Source organism: Triticum dicoccoides, chromosome 3A, assembly GCF_002162155.2.
Source record: "Triticum dicoccoides isolate Atlit2015 ecotype Zavitan chromosome 3A, WEW_v2.0, whole genome shotgun sequence".
NCBI lineage: Eukaryota > Viridiplantae > Streptophyta > Magnoliopsida > Poales > Poaceae > Triticum > Triticum dicoccoides.
The window spans coordinates 451,632,994-451,649,108 of record NC_041384.1 but is presented as its reverse complement, the minus strand read 5'-3'; positions in this window follow the sequence as shown (position 1 = coordinate 451,649,108).

The following is a 16,115-nucleotide window of genomic DNA, read 5'->3' as shown; positions in this document are numbered from 1 at the left end:
ATTGATCTAATGCAATAAAAACTGGGTAGTAGGAGGTATGATCAAAGTGTTACTTGCCTTGCTGATGATCCGCAAAACCTAGCGATTCGAAGTAGCAAGCGGCGCACTCCGGGTACTCTATCGCAAACAAACAAGCATACAATAAGCACTTGGCTAATGCACAGGTAAAACTCGAATAAGAGATCTAACCAGAAAGTTCAACTTAAGAACTCCGGTTGGTAAAAGAATCAAATCGAACGAAGCAATGAAAGACAAACAGCAAAAGAAACAAGCTTCGTTTACTATTCTGGATCTAGGGCAATTTTTACAGTGACAAAAACTTGTTTGAGTTGGTAAATCGGAAAGAGGGTTTCGAGACGAAACTCCAGGCGCTTGAATCGCCTGATTCCGATAAACGAGCGAAAAGTTAGACTAGAACGAAAAACGGATCAGGAATCGCGATCAAAAAAAGCACGAATTTAATCCGAGAAAAAGAAAACGATGAACAGATTAATGAATGAACGTTTGTTATCTAGATCTAATCGAAGAACGTGTTCATTAAAATGAACAAATGAGCGAACGCTCGCTAAATAAATAAACCAAAAAACCGATCTATTTAAAAAACGAACTAAAAAAACCAAACGAAACCGACGGAAAACCGGTCGGTTTTAAAAAAACCGGCGGCGAGATCTACCTCCGGCGGCGGCAGCGGTGGGCGGAAGCGACGGGCGGCGTGGCGGCGGCGGGCTAGGGCGGCGGCTAGGGTTTGGTGGGGTGGCGGCTGGGCCTCCCCGGCTATTTAAAGCCGGCCGGGCCAGGTGTCCAGGTCGGACACGGCCCGGTAAGTTGGTTGCGCGTTTTTTTTAAATAGTTACGCTCAGAAGAAAACAAAAGGAAAACTAAACGGACTCCAAAAATCCCGAAATAAATTTTCCCCGGCTTCTAAAATCGAGCCGCACACGATGAACATTTATTTGGGGCCTAAATGCGATTTTGAAAAACGCGCATTTTTCCTAAATTCAAATAAAATAGCAAATAAAACCAAAATAAATCTTATTTGATTTTTTTATTAAATCCTCAATATTTCTTGCGAAAGTCATTTTATTCCCTCTCTCATATTTTTGTAATAGAAATAACTGAAGATAAAATAAATAAAATCAAATGATCCTATTTTCAAAATTTGAGAAAACTCAAATATGAAAATAACAAAATCCCCAACTCTCTCCAAGGGTCCTTGAGTTGCGTAGAATTTTCTAGGATCAACCAAAATGTAATAAAATATGATATGCAATGATGATCTAGTGTATAACATTCCAAATTGAAAATTTGGGATGTTACATTACATGTAGGATCATAAGCAAATTCAACAATATAGCTATCACATAAAATATTCTCACAATGATCCACATGCATGCAAAGTTGACACTTTTCCGAAATAATGGGATTAACATTAACTAAAGTCATGACCTTTCCAAACGCACTTTTATCAAAAACTTCATAAGATTGAACATTCTCCAAATATGTGGGATCTAAAGTTGACATTCTTCCAAACCCACTTTCAATATTATTGCAAACATTATAATCAATCTCATATTCATCATGGGGCTTAAATAAATTTTCAAGATCAAAAGAAGAATCACCCCAATCATGATCATTGCAACAAGTAGAGGACATAGCAAAACTAGCATCCCCAAGCTTAGGGTTTTGCATATTATTAGCACAATTGACATTAATAGAATTTATAATAACATCATTGCAATCATGCTTTTTATTCAAAGATCTACGTGAATCACTTCATAAAATACTTCATCGCAATTTTCAGATTCACGAATTTCAAGCAAAACTTCATAAAGATAATCTAGTGCACAAAACTCACTAGCAATTGGTTCAACATAATTGGATCTCTTAAAGATATTAGCAAGCGGATGAGGATTCATAGATCTTAGGTTCTCTGTTTAGTAATAAATAAACAACTATTCCAACCAAACGAGTAAACGAGCCAAGTAAGACATCAAAGCAAATGGAAAGACGAACAGAAGAAGGGCGAATAAAACGGCAAGGGTGAAGTGGGGAGAGGAAAATGAGAGGCAAATGGCAAATAATGTAATGCGGGAGATAAGGGTTTGTGATGGGTACTTGGTATGTTGACTTTTGCGTAGACCTCCCAGGCAATGGCGCCAGAAATCCTTCTTGCTACCTCTTGAGCACTTGCGTTGGTTTTCCCTTGAAGAGGAAAGGGTGGTGCAGCAAAGTAGCGTAAGTATTTCCCTCAGTTTTTGAGAACCAAGGTATCAATCCAGTAGGAGGCTATGCGCGAGTCCCTCGCACCTACACAAAACAAATAAATCCTCGCAACCAACGCGATAAGGGGTTGTCAATCCCTACACGGTCACTTACGAGAGTGAGATCTGATAGATATGATAATATAATATTTTTGGTATTTTTATGATAAAGATGCAAAGTAAAATAAAAGCAATGAAAATAACTAAGTATTGGAAGATTTAATATGATGAAGATAGACCCGGGGGCCATAGGTTTCACTAGTGGCTTCTCTCAAGAGCATAAGTATTTTACGGTGGGTGAACAAATTACTGTTGAGCAATTGACAGAATTGAGCATAGTTATGAGAATATCTAGGTATGATGATGTATATAGGCATCACATCTGAGACAAGTAGACTGACTCCTGCCTGCATCTACTACTATTACTCCACACATCGACCGCTATCCAGCATGCATCTAGAGTATTAATTCAAGAGAACAGAGTAACGCTTTAAGCAAGATGACATGATGTAGATGGATAAACTCATGCAATATGATGAAAACCCCATCTTGTTATCCTCGATGGCAACAATACAATATGTGCCTTGCCGCCCCTACTGTCACTGGGAAAGGACACCGCAAGGTTGAACCCAAAGCTAAGCACTTCTCCCATTGCAAGAAAGATCAATCTAGTAGGCCAAACCAAACTGATAATCCAAAGAGACTTGCAAAGATAACCAAGCATACATAAAAGAATTCAGAGAAGATTCTAATATTGTTCATAGATAAACTTGATCATAAACCCACAATTCATCGGTCTCAACAAACACACCACAAAAGAAGATTACATCCAATAGATCTCCACAAGAGAGGGGGAGAACTTTGTATTGAGATCCAAAAAGAGAGAAGAAGTCATCTAGCTAATAACTATGGACCGGAAGGTCTGAGGTAAACTACTCACACTTCATCGGAGAGGCTATGGTGTTGATGTAGAAGCCCTCCGTGATCGATGCCCCCTCCGACGGAGCTCCGGAACAGGCCCCAAAATGGGATCTCATGGATACAGAAAGTTACGGCGGTGGAATTAGGGTTTTGGCTCTATATCTAATCGTTTGGGGGTACGTAGGTATATATAGGAGGAAGAAGTACGTCGGTGGAGCAACAGGGGGCCCACGAGGGTGGAGGCCGCGCCTGGGTGGGTAGGCGCGCCCCCTACCTCGTGGCCTCCCTGTTGGTTGCTTGACGTAGGGTCCAAGTCTCCTGGGTCTTGTTCATTCCAAAAATCACGTTCCCGAAGGTTTCATTCTGTTTGGACTCCGTTTGATATTCCTTTTCTTCGAAACCCTAAAATAGGCAAAAAAACAGCAATTCTGGGCTGGGCCTCCGGTTAATAGGTTAGTCCCAAAAATAATATAAAAGTGGATAATAAAGCCCAATAATGTCCAAAACAGAAGATAATATGGCATGGAGCAATCAAAAATTATAGACAAGTTGGAGACGTATCATACGTCTCCAATGTATCTATAATTTTTGATTGTTCCATGCTATTATATTATCAATCATGGATGTTTTATATGCATGTATATGCTATTTTCTATGATTTTTGGGACTAACCTATTAACCTAGAGCCCAGTGCGAGTTTCTGTTTTTTCCTTGTTTTTAAGTATTGCAGAAAAGGAAAATCAAACGGAGTCCAATTGACTTGAAACTTCACGGAACTTATTTTTGGACCAGAAGAAGCCCACAGAGTATCGGAGACGGACCAGAAGAGTCCCGGGCTGCCCAGGAGGGTGGGGCGTGCCCACCCCCCTGGGCGCGCCCCTGCCTCGTGGACAGCCCGGAGATCCACCGACGTACTTCTTCCTCCTATATATCCATATACCCTAAAAACTTCGGGGAGCAGAATAGATCGGAAGTTCCGCCGCCAGAAGCCTCCATAGCCACCGAAAACCAATCTAGACCCGTTCTGGCACCCTGCCGGAGGGGGGAATCCCTCTCCGGTGGCCATCTTCATCATCCCGGCGCTCTCCATGTCGAGGAGGGAGTAGTTCACCCTTGAGGCTGAGGGTATGTACTAGTAGCTATGTGTTTGATCTCTCTCTCTCTCTCTCGTGTTCTTGAGGTGATACGATCTTGATGTATCGCGAACATTGCTATTATAGTTGGATCTTATGATGTTTCTCCCCCTCTACTCTCTTGTAATGTATTGAGTTTTCCCTTTGAAGTTATCTTATCGGATTGAGTCTTTAGGTGATACGATCTTGATGTATCGAGAACACTTGATGTATGTCTTGTGTGGGATACCCGTGGTGACAATGGGGTATTCTATTGATCCACTTGATGTATGTTTTGGTGATCAACTTGCAGGTTCCGCCCATGAACCTATGCATAGGGGTTGGCACACATTTTCGCCTTGACTCTCTGGTAGAAACTTTGGGGCACTCTTTGAAGTTCTTTGTGTTGGTTGAATAGATGAATCTGAGATTGTGTGATGCATATCGTATAATCATACCCATGGATACTTGAGGTGACATTGGAGTATCTAGGTGACGTTAGGGTTTTGGTTGATTTGTGTCTTAAGGTGTTATTCTAGTACGAACTCTATGATAGATTGAACGGAAATAATAGCTTCATGTTATTTTACTACGGACTCTTGAATAGATCGATCATAAAGGATAACTTTGAGGTGGTTTCATACCCTACAATAATCTCTTCGTTTGTTCTCCGCTATTAGTGACTTTGGAGTGACTCTTTGTTGCATGTTAAAGGATAGTTATATGATCCGATTATGTTATTATTGTTGAGGGAACTTGCACTAGTGAAAGTATGAACCCTAGGCCTTGTTTCAACGCATTGCAATACCATTTACGCTCATTTTTATCATTAATTACCTTGCTATTTTTTATATTTTTAGATTACAAAAACCTATATCTACCATCCATATTGCACTTGTATCACCATCTCTTCGCCGAACTAGTGCACCTATGCAATTTACCATTGTATTGGGTGTGTTGGGGACACAAGAGACTCTTTGTTATTTGGTTGCAGGGTTGCTTGAGAGAGACCATCTTCATCCTACGCCTCCCACGGATTGATAAACCTTAGGTCATCCACTTGAGGGAAATTTGCTACTGTCCTACAAACCTCTGCACTTGGAGGCCCAAAAACATCTACAAGAAGAAGGTTGTGTAGTAGACATCAATTACCTTCACTTTACTTGAGACCTTTGTGAAAGTCGGTGATAGAGGCGGGGTGTCCCGATCTTTCGATGAGATGATAACTATCGATTTGGTGGAGTCGACTTTGACGATCCGACTAAAAACATGCATGGTGTTGTGCCTTAGCAATCGCTAAACCAATCTCCCGAGGTTACTGACGATGCTGGAAGCTCGATTAGCCTGATACGAAGGTCTATTCCTGCACGCAATCGAAGAACAAGCAAGAATATGATAATGCAATCTGAATATTGCGAATATGGATGAAGTATTGATAAAAGTGGGGTTTCATAAGCGGTCTTGGTCTGATCGTTGGACACAAATGAAGTGCACGAAGTTGCAGCAATGGCTAACTTTTAACTACATAAAACCCAAGGAAAAAGCTACTAGATTGATCTACTTATCTAGGAGCTAGGGGTGGCGGCCAAGGAGGTGGGAGGACGTCCCAAGGCAGCCTAAAACTAACCCTAGGTCCTACAAGGCTCATGAGCCCAAGTGGGGGTGATGCAACACCTTTGGACTTGTAGTTTGACTTGGATTCTGCTGCAGCGTCAGATTGTTTCGTCGATAACTCAACGTCTGGACGGATTTTAAGGTGAATCCAATTGGGTTGGAAAGATCACAAAATCTACTTTCCAACAAAAAAAAAGAATCACCCAATTCGGAGTCCATATGAAAGAGTTTTTGTCGTTTTGAGTCAGGTATGTCTGTGTAGTCCGAATATGAATCCAGAACGTGAGAGACTTGGACTCTATCTTCTCTTGGCCCCAAAAGTGACGTGAGAAGACTTTTCGAACAGCACATAAACTTCTCTTTTCCATTATCTTCATATGTGGATTGTACAAACGTCCCATACACCTGCAATTAAACATGACACAAAAGTTTGTGAAATATCTTTGTTCTGGATGACATAAATAAATTATTGCATAGTTTGCATTAGAAATCACCTCACAAATATACATGTATGCAATATTTTTGGTTGTATCCAAGGTAGTCATGTCCTCATCATCCTTCCCTTCTTGAAAACAAAGCCGTCCTCGGCGTTGCTTAATCTGAAATGTGGCTAACAAAAGAGACAAGGTGTACATGTTGTATATGTATATGTCATCCATTTTTACTTCCCTTGGTTTTTGCACATATGACACATGTATACATGAGTAACTTTCATAGTTCATAAAATCCGAAGCCAAAATATTATCACAAGAAGTAGAAGGCATGAAAATATTGCAACTCAGTTTGCACATATAAGTGAAGCTCTTATTCATTTCAAAAGGTTGATAATGTTCATCATTAAACCATCCAAACATTGGTGAATAAACCTTACTTGCATCAAATTTACATGCTACAACATGCTTAAATAAGCAGACATGCAATAAGTCATTGGTCACATAATCATCACCAAGATTAGAGGTCATATCAAAATGATTAAAGATTGGCACAATTATTTTCAAATGTATTTGATCCAAATTTGATTTAGTCCCTGATTCACATGGTTCTTCTGCATCAACAGTTAATTCAATGGGTGCACTCGACATTGTTGATATTGCATTTGTTTGATCACATGGAAAAGTCAAATCATTAACATAGTCCTCTAAAATAGGTGATGTGATCAAAGTAGTGGGTAGGTCATCACATGGTGCATTGAAATTGACAAGGCATTCATCATACTCATGTGGAGGTGGAAGATCAGTACCTTTGTCATTACCTTTTATGATCAACTCAGATGATGTAGGTGAAGGAAATATGCCCTAGAGGCAATAATAAAGTTATTATTTATTTCCTTATATCATGATAAATGTTTATTATTCATGCTAGAATTGCATTAACCGGAAACATGATACATGTGTGAATACATAGACAAACAGAGTGTCACTAGTATGCCTCTACTTGACTAGCTCGTTGATCAAAGATGGTTATGTTTCCTAGCCATAGACATGAGTTGTCATTTGATTAACAGGATCACATCATTAGGAGAATGATGTGATTGACTTGACCCATTCTGTTAGCTTAGCACTTGATCGTTTAGTATGTTGTTATTGCTTTCTTCATGACTTATACATGTTCCTATGACTATGAGATTGTGCAACTCCCATTTACCGGAGGAATACTTTGTGTGCTACCAAACGTCACAACGTAACTGGGTGATTATAAATGTACTCTACGGGTGTCTCCGAAGGTACTTGTTGAGTTGGTGTATTTCGAGATTAGGATTTGTCACTCCGATTGTCGGGGAGGTATCTCTGGGCCCACTCAGTAATGCACATCACTATAAGCCTTGCAAGCATTGTAACTAATGAGTTAGTTGCGGGATGATGTATTACGGAATGAGTAAAGAGACTTGCTGGTAACGAGATTGAACTAGGTATTGAGATATCGACGATCGAATCTCGGGCAAGTAACATACCGATGACAAAGGGAACAACGTATGTTGTTATGCAGTTTGACCGATAAAGATCTTTGTAGAATATGTGGGAGCCAATATGAGCATCCAGGTTCCTCTATTGGTTATTGACCGGAGACGTGTCTCGGTCATGTCTACATAGTTCTCGAACCCGTAGGGTCCGCACGCTTAAAGTTCCGTGACGGTTGGTATTATGAGTTTTTGTGTTTTGATGTACCGAAGGTAGTTCAGAGTCCCGGATATGATCACGAACATGACGAGGAGTCTCGAAATGGTCGAGACATAAAGATCGATATATTGGACGACTATATTCGGACACCGGAAGTGTTCTGGGTGGTTTCGGAGAAAACCGGAGTGGCGGAGGGTTACCGACCCCCCCCCCCCGGAGAAATAATGGGCCTTATGGGACTTAGTGGAGAGAGAGGGCTGGCCTAGGGTAGGTCGCGTGCCCCTCCCCCTCTGGTCCGAATTGGACTAGGAGAAGGGGGCGGCGCCCCCTTTCCTTGTCCCTCCCCCCTTCCTTTCCCCCTCCTAGTAGGAGTAGGAAAGAGGGGAGTCCTACTCCTACTAGGAGGAGGAATCCTCCTCCTGGCGTGCCATAGAAGGCTGGCCAGCCTCTCCCGTTTGCTCCTTTATATACGGGGGCAGGGGGCACCCCATAGACACAACAATTGATCATTGATCTCTTAGCCGTGTGCGGTGCCCCCTCCACCATAATCCACCTTGATCATATCGTAGCGGTGCTTAGGCGAAGCCCTGCGTCGGTAGCATCATCATCACCGTCACCACGCCATCATGCTGATGAAACTCTCCTGTCAAGCTTTGCTGGATCGGAGCTCGCGGGACGTCATCGAGTTGAACGTGTGTAGAACTTGGAGGTGCCGTGCGTTTGGTAGTTGGATCGGTTGGATCGTGAAGACGTACGACTACATCAACCGTGTTGTGCTAACGCTTCTGCATTCGGTCTACGAGGGTACGTGGACACACTCTCCCCTCTCGTTGCTATGCATCACCATGATCATGTGTGTGCGTAGGGAATTTTTTTTGAAATTACTACGTTCCTCAATAGTGGCATCCGAGCCAGGTTATTGCGTAGATGTTATATGCACGAGTAGAACACAAGTGAGTTGTGGGCGATACAAGTCATACTGCTTACCAGCATGTCATACTTTGGTTCGGCGGTATTGTTGGATGAAGTGGCCTGGACCGACATTACGCGTATGCTTACGCGAGGCTGGTTCTACCGACGTGCTTTGCACATAGGTGGCTGGCGGGTGTCAGTTTCTCCAACTTTACTTGAACCGAGTGTGGCTACGCCCGATCCTTGAGAAGGTTAAAACAGCACTAACTTGACAAACTATCGTTGTGGTTTTGATGTGTAGGTAAGAACGGTTCTTGCTCAGCCCGTAGCAGCCACGTAAAACTTGCAACAACAAAGTAGAGGACGTTTAACTTGTTTTTGCAGGGCATGTTGTGATGTGATATGGTCATGACATGATGCTATATTTATTGTATGAGATGATCATGTTTTGTAACGGAGTTATCGGCAACTGGCAGGAGCCATATGGTTGTCGCTTTATTGTATGCAATGCAATCACCCTGTAATTGTTTTACTTTATCACTAAGCGGTAGCGATAGTCGTAGAAGCAATAGTTGGCAAGACGACAACGATGCTACGATGGAGATCAAGGTGTCGCGCCGGTGACGATGGTGATCATGATGGTGCTTTGGAGATGGAGATCAAAGGCACAAGATGATGATGGCCATATCATATCACTTATATTGATTGCATGTGATGTTTATCCTTTATGCATCTTATTCTACTTTGTTTGACGGTAGCATTATAAGATGATCTCTGACTAAATTTCAAGGTAAAAGTGTTCTCCCTGAGTATGCACCGTTGCCAAAGTTCGTCGTGCCGAGACACCACGTGATGATCGGGTGTGATAAGCTCAATGTTCATCTACAACGGGTGTAAGACAGTTTTACACACGTAGGATACTCGGGTTAAACTTGACGAGCCTAGCATATGCAGATATAGCCTTGGAACACTGAGACCGAAAGGTCGAGCGTGAATCATATAGTAGATATGATCAACATAGTGATGTTCACCATTGAAAACTACTCTATTTCACGTGATGATCGATTATGGTTTAGTTGATATGGATCACGTGATCACTTAGATGATTAGAGGAATGTCTACCTAAGTGGGAGTTCTTAAGTAATATGATTAATTGAACTTAAATTTATCATCAACTTAGTACCTGATAGTATTTTGCTTGTCTATGTTATTGTAGATAGATGTCCCGTGCTGTCGTTCCGTTGAATTTTAATGTGTTCCTTGAGAAAGCAAAGTTGAAAGATGATGGTAGCAATTACACGGACTGGGTCCGTAACTTGAGGATTATCCTCATTGCTGCACAGAAGTATTACGTCCTGGAAGCACCGCTAGGTGTATGATACGTCCATTTTGCATCATGCTTTTATATCGATATTTATCGCATTATGGACTATTATTTCACTTTATATCACAATACTTATGGCTATTCTCTCTTATTTTACAAGGTTTACATAAAGAGGGAGAATGCCGGCAGCTGGAATTCTGGTCTGGAAAAGAAGCAAATATTAGAGACCTATTCCGCGCAACTCCAAAAGTCCTGAAACTCCATGGAACGTCTTAAAAGAAATAAAGAAAAATCCACGCCAAAGATGAAGGCCAGGGGGCCCACACCCTGCTCACGAGGGTGGGGGGCGCCCCCCCCTAGGGCGTGCCCCCCTACCTCGTGGGCCCCCTAGTGGCTCTCTGATGCCCATCTTCTCCTATATGAGGTCTTTCGATGAGAAAAAATAGGAAGGAACTTTTCGGGACGAGACTCCGCCACCACAAGGCGGAACCTTGGCGGATCCAATCTAGAGCTCCGGCAGAGCTGTTCTGCCGGGGATACTTCCCTCCCGGAGGGGGAAATCATCACCATCGTCATCACCAACACTCCTCTCATCGGGAGAGGGAAATCTCTATCAACATCTTCACCAGCACCATCTCATCTCCAAACCCTAGTTCATCTCTTGTATCCAATTCTTGTCTCAAAGCCCGGGATTGGTGCTAGTAGGTTGCTAGTAGTGTTGATTACTCCTTGTAGTTGATGCTAGTTGGTTTAATTGGTGGAAGATCATATGTTCAGATCATATATGCATATTATTACCCCTCTGATTATGAACATGAATATGCTTTGTGAGTAATTACGTTCGTTCCTGAGGACAAGGGAGAAGTCTTGCTATGAGTAGTCATGTGAATTTGGTATTCGTTTGATATTTTGATAAGATGTATGTTGTCTAGCCTTGTCTAGCCTCTGGTGGTGTTATGTGAACGTTGACTACATAACACTTCACCATTATTTGGGCCTAGAGGAAGGCATTGGGAAGTAATAAGTAGATGATGGGTTGCTAGAGTGGCAGAAGCTTAAACCCTAGTTTATGCGTTGCTTCGTAAGAGGCTGATTTGGATCCATATGTTTCATGCTATGGTTAGGTTTACCTTAATACTTCTGTTGTAGTTGCAGATGCTTGCAATAGAGGTTAATCATAAGTGGGATGCTTGTTCAAGTAAGAACAACACCCAAGCACTGGTCCACCCACATATCAAATTATCAAAGTATCGAACGCGAATCATATGAACGTGATGAAAACTAGCTTGACGATATTCCCATGTGTCCTCGGGAGCGCTTTTCCTATTATAAGAGTTTGTTCTGGCTTGTCCTTTTCTACAAAAGGATTGGTCCACCTTGCTGCACTTTATTTACTTTTGTTACTTGTTGCTCATTACAATTTATCATATCACAAAACTATCTGTTATCACTTATTTCAGTACTTGCAGAGAATACCTTGCTGAAAACCGCTTATCATTTCCTTCTGCTCCTCGTTGGGTTCGACACTCTTACTTATCAAAAGGACTACGATAGATCCCCTATACTTGTGGGTCATCAAGGCTCTTTTCTGGCGCCGTTGCCAGGGAGTGTAGCGCCTTTGGTAGGTGGAATTTGGTAAGGAAAAATTTATATAGTGTGCTGAAATTTACTGTCACTTGTTACTATGGAAAGTAATACTCTGAGGGGCTTGTTCGGGGTATTTTCACCCTTTCCAGTAGAGCAAAGAGTTGCTCCTCAACCTACTGAACCTATTGAAAATGAAACTCCTTTTGAATTTCCTGCGGCTGTGATGGAAAACCTGCTAGCTAATCCTTTTACAGGAGATGGAACAAAGCATCCTGATGAGCACTTAATATATGTGGATGAAGTTTGTGGATTATTTAAGCTTGCAGGTATACCCGATGATGTTGCTAAGAAGAAGGTCTTCCCTTTATCTTTGAAGGGATACGCATTGATATGGTATAGGCTATGTGATGATATGAGATCGTGGGACTATAAAAGATTGAAGCTGGAATTTCATCAAAAGTATTACCCTATGCATCTTGTTCATCGTGATCGCAATTATATATATAATTTATGGCCTCGCGAAGGATAAAGCATCGCTCAAGCTTGGGGGAGGCTTAAATCAATGTTATATTCATGCCCCAATCATGAGCTCCAGAGAGAAATAATTATGCAAAGTTTTTATGCTCGGCTTTCTGAAAACAATCGCAACATACTCGATACTTCTTGTGCTGGCTCTTTTATGATGAAGACTATTGAATTCAGATGGAATTTATTGGATAGAATTAAACGCAACTCTGAAGATTGGGACCTCGACGAAGGTAAGGAGTCAGGTATGACACCTAAGTTTGATTGTGTTAAATCTTTTATGGATACCGATATTTTCCGTAAGTTTAGCACTAAATATGGACTTGACTCTGAGATAGTAGCTTCTTTCTGTGAATCTTTTGCTACTTATGTTGATCTCCCTAAGGAGAAGTGGTTTAAATATCATCCTCCCATAGAAGTAAAAGTAGCTACACCTATTAAAGTTGAATAAAAGACTGTCACTTATAATGAGCCTATTGTTCCTACTTCTTATATTGAGAAACCACCTTTCCCTGTTAGAATAAAGGATCATGCTAAAGCTTCAACTGTTCTTCGTAAAAGCAATATTAGAACTTATACACCTCCTAAGCAAGTTAAAGTAGAACCTAATATTGCTATTGTTAAAGATCTCTTGTCTGATAATATTGATGGGCATGTTATTCAGTTCGAAGGTGAAACTGCTAGAATTGCTAAACCTTGTGATAAGGACAAACATAGACCTGTGGTAGGCGTGCCTGTTACTTCTGTTAAAATAGGAGATCATTGTTATCATGGCTTATGTGATATGGGTGCTAGTGCTAGTGTTATACCTCATGACTTATACAAAGAAATTAAGAATGAAATTGCACCTGTTGAGTTAGAAGATATTGATGTTACTATTAAACTTGCTAATAGAGATACTATTGCACCAATTGGAATTGTTAGACATGTTGAAGTCTTGTGTGGGAAAACTAAATATCCTACTGATTTTCTTGTTCTTACTTCTCCGCAAGATAGCTTTTGTCCAATTATATTTGGTAGACCCTTCTTAAATACCGTCAATGCTACCATAAACTGCACTAAGAATATTGTTACTATTGGCTTGGATAATATGGTTCATGAGTTTAATTTCTCTAAATTTAGTAAACAACATCGGGAGGAAGAATTACCTAGTAAGGATGAAATTATTGGTCTTGCTTCTATTGCCGTACCTCCTAGTTATCCTTTAGAACACTATTTGCTAGACCATGAAAACGATATGTTCATAAAAGAAAGAAGGGAAATAGATGAAGTATTCTTTAAACAGGAACCTATGATGCATCACAACTTGCCTGTTGAAATTTTAGGGGATCCACCTCCACCCAAGGGTGATCCCGTGTTTGAGCTCAAACCTTTGCCTGATAATCTTAAATATGCTTATCTTGATGAAAAGAAGATATATCATGTTATTATTAGTCCTAACCTTTCAGAGCATGAAGAAGAAAGATTATTGAAAACTCTGAAGAAGCATCGTGCTGCTATTGGATATACTCTTGATGATCTTAAGTGCATTAGTCCCACTCTATGCCAACATAAATAAATTTGGAAGCAGATGCCAAACCAGTTCGTGATCCTCAACGACGTCTGAATCCTAAAATGAAAGAAGTGGTAAGAAAAGAAATACTCAAGCTTCTGGAGGCAGGTATAATTTATCCCGTTGCTGATAGTGAGTGGGTAAGTCCTGTCCATTGTGTCCCTAAGAAGGGAGATATTACTGTTGTTCCTAATGATAAAGATGAATTGATTCCACAACGAATTATCATAGGTTATAGGATGGTAATTGATTTCCGCAAATTAAATAAAGCTACTAAGAAAGATCATTACCCCTTACCTTTTATTGATCAAATGCTAGAAATATTATGCAAACATACACACTATTGCTTTCTAGATGGTTATTCTGGTTTCTCTCAAATACTTGTGTCGGGTAAAGATCAATCAAAGACTACTTTTACTTGCCCTTTTGGTACTTTTGCTTATAGACATATGCCTTTTGGTTTATGTAATGCACCTGCTACCTTTCAAAGATGCATGATGGCTATATTCTCTGACTTTTGTGAAAAGATTTGTGAGGTTTTCATGGACGACTTTTCCGTCTATGGTTCCTCTTTTGATGATTGCTTGAGCAATCTTGATCGAGTTTTGCAGAGATGTGAAGAAATTAATCTTGTCTTGAATTGGGAAAAGTGCCACTTTATGGTTAATGAAGGTATTGTCTTGGGGCACAAAGTTTCTGGAAGAGGTATTGAAGTTGATAAAGCCAAGGTTGATGCTATTGAAAAGATGCCATGTCCCAAGGACATCAAAGGTATAAGAAGTTTCCTTGGTCACGCCGGATTTTATAGGAGGTTCATTAAGGACTTCTCAAAAATTTCTCGGCCTCTGACTAATTTATTGCAAAAAGATATACCATTTTGTCTTTGATGATGATTGTGTAGAAGCATTTGAAATACTTAAGAAAGCATTAGTCACTGCACCTATTGTTCAGCCACCTGATTGGAACTTACCCTTTGAAATTATGTGTGATGCTAGTGATTATGTTGTAGGTGTTGTTCTAGGTCAAAGAGTTGATAAGAAATTAAATGTTATTCATTATGCTAGTAAGACTCTAGACAATGCTCAAAGAAATTATGCTACTACTAAAAAAGAGCTTTTAGCAGTTGTATTTGCTTGTGATAAGTTTAGATCTTATATTGTTGATTCTAAAGTATCTATTCACACTGATCATGCTGCTATTAAATATCTTATGGAAAATAAAGATGCTAAACCTAGACTTATTAGATGGGTTCTCTTGCTACAAGAATTTGATTTGAATATTGTTGATAGAAAGGGAGATGAGAACCCCGTTGCAGACAACTTATCTAGGTTAGAAAATATTCTTGATGACCCACTACTATTAATGATGACTTTCCTGATGAACAATTAAATGTTATAAGTACTTCTCGTAGTACTCCATGGTATGCTGATTATGCTAATTATATTGTTGCTAAGTTTATACCACCTAGCTTCACATACCAGCAAAAGAAAAAGTTTTTCTATGATTTAAGACATTACTTTTGGGATGATCCACATCTTTATAAGGAAGGAGTAGATGGTGTTATTAGGCGTTGTGTACCTGAGCATGAACAAGAACAGATCCTACGCAAGTGTCATTCCGAGTCTTATGGAGGACACCACGTTGGAGATAGAACTGCACATAAGGTATTGCAATCTGGTTTTTATTGGCCTACTCTCTTCAAGGATGCCCGTAAGTTTGTCTTGTCTTGTGATGCATGTCAAAGAATTGGTAATATTAGTAGACATCAAGAAATGCCTATGAATTATTCTCTTGTAATTGAACCATTTGATGGTTGGTGCTTTGATTATATGGGATCTTTTCCTGCCTCTAATGGATACACACATATTCTAGTTGTTGTTGATTACGTTACTAAGTGGGTAGAAGCTATTCCAACTAGTAGTGCTGATCATAACACTTCTATTAAAATGCTTAAAGAAGTTATTTTTCCGAGGTTTGGAGTCCCTAGATATTTAATGACTGATGGTGGTTCACACTTTATTCATGGTTCCTTCCGTAAAATGCTTGCTAAATATGATGTTAATCATAGAATTGCATCTCCTTATCACCCACAGTCTAGTGGTCAAGTAGAGTTGAGCAATAGAGAGCTCAAACTAATTTTGCAAAAGACTGTTAATAGGTCTAGAAATAATTGGTCTAAGAAACTTGATG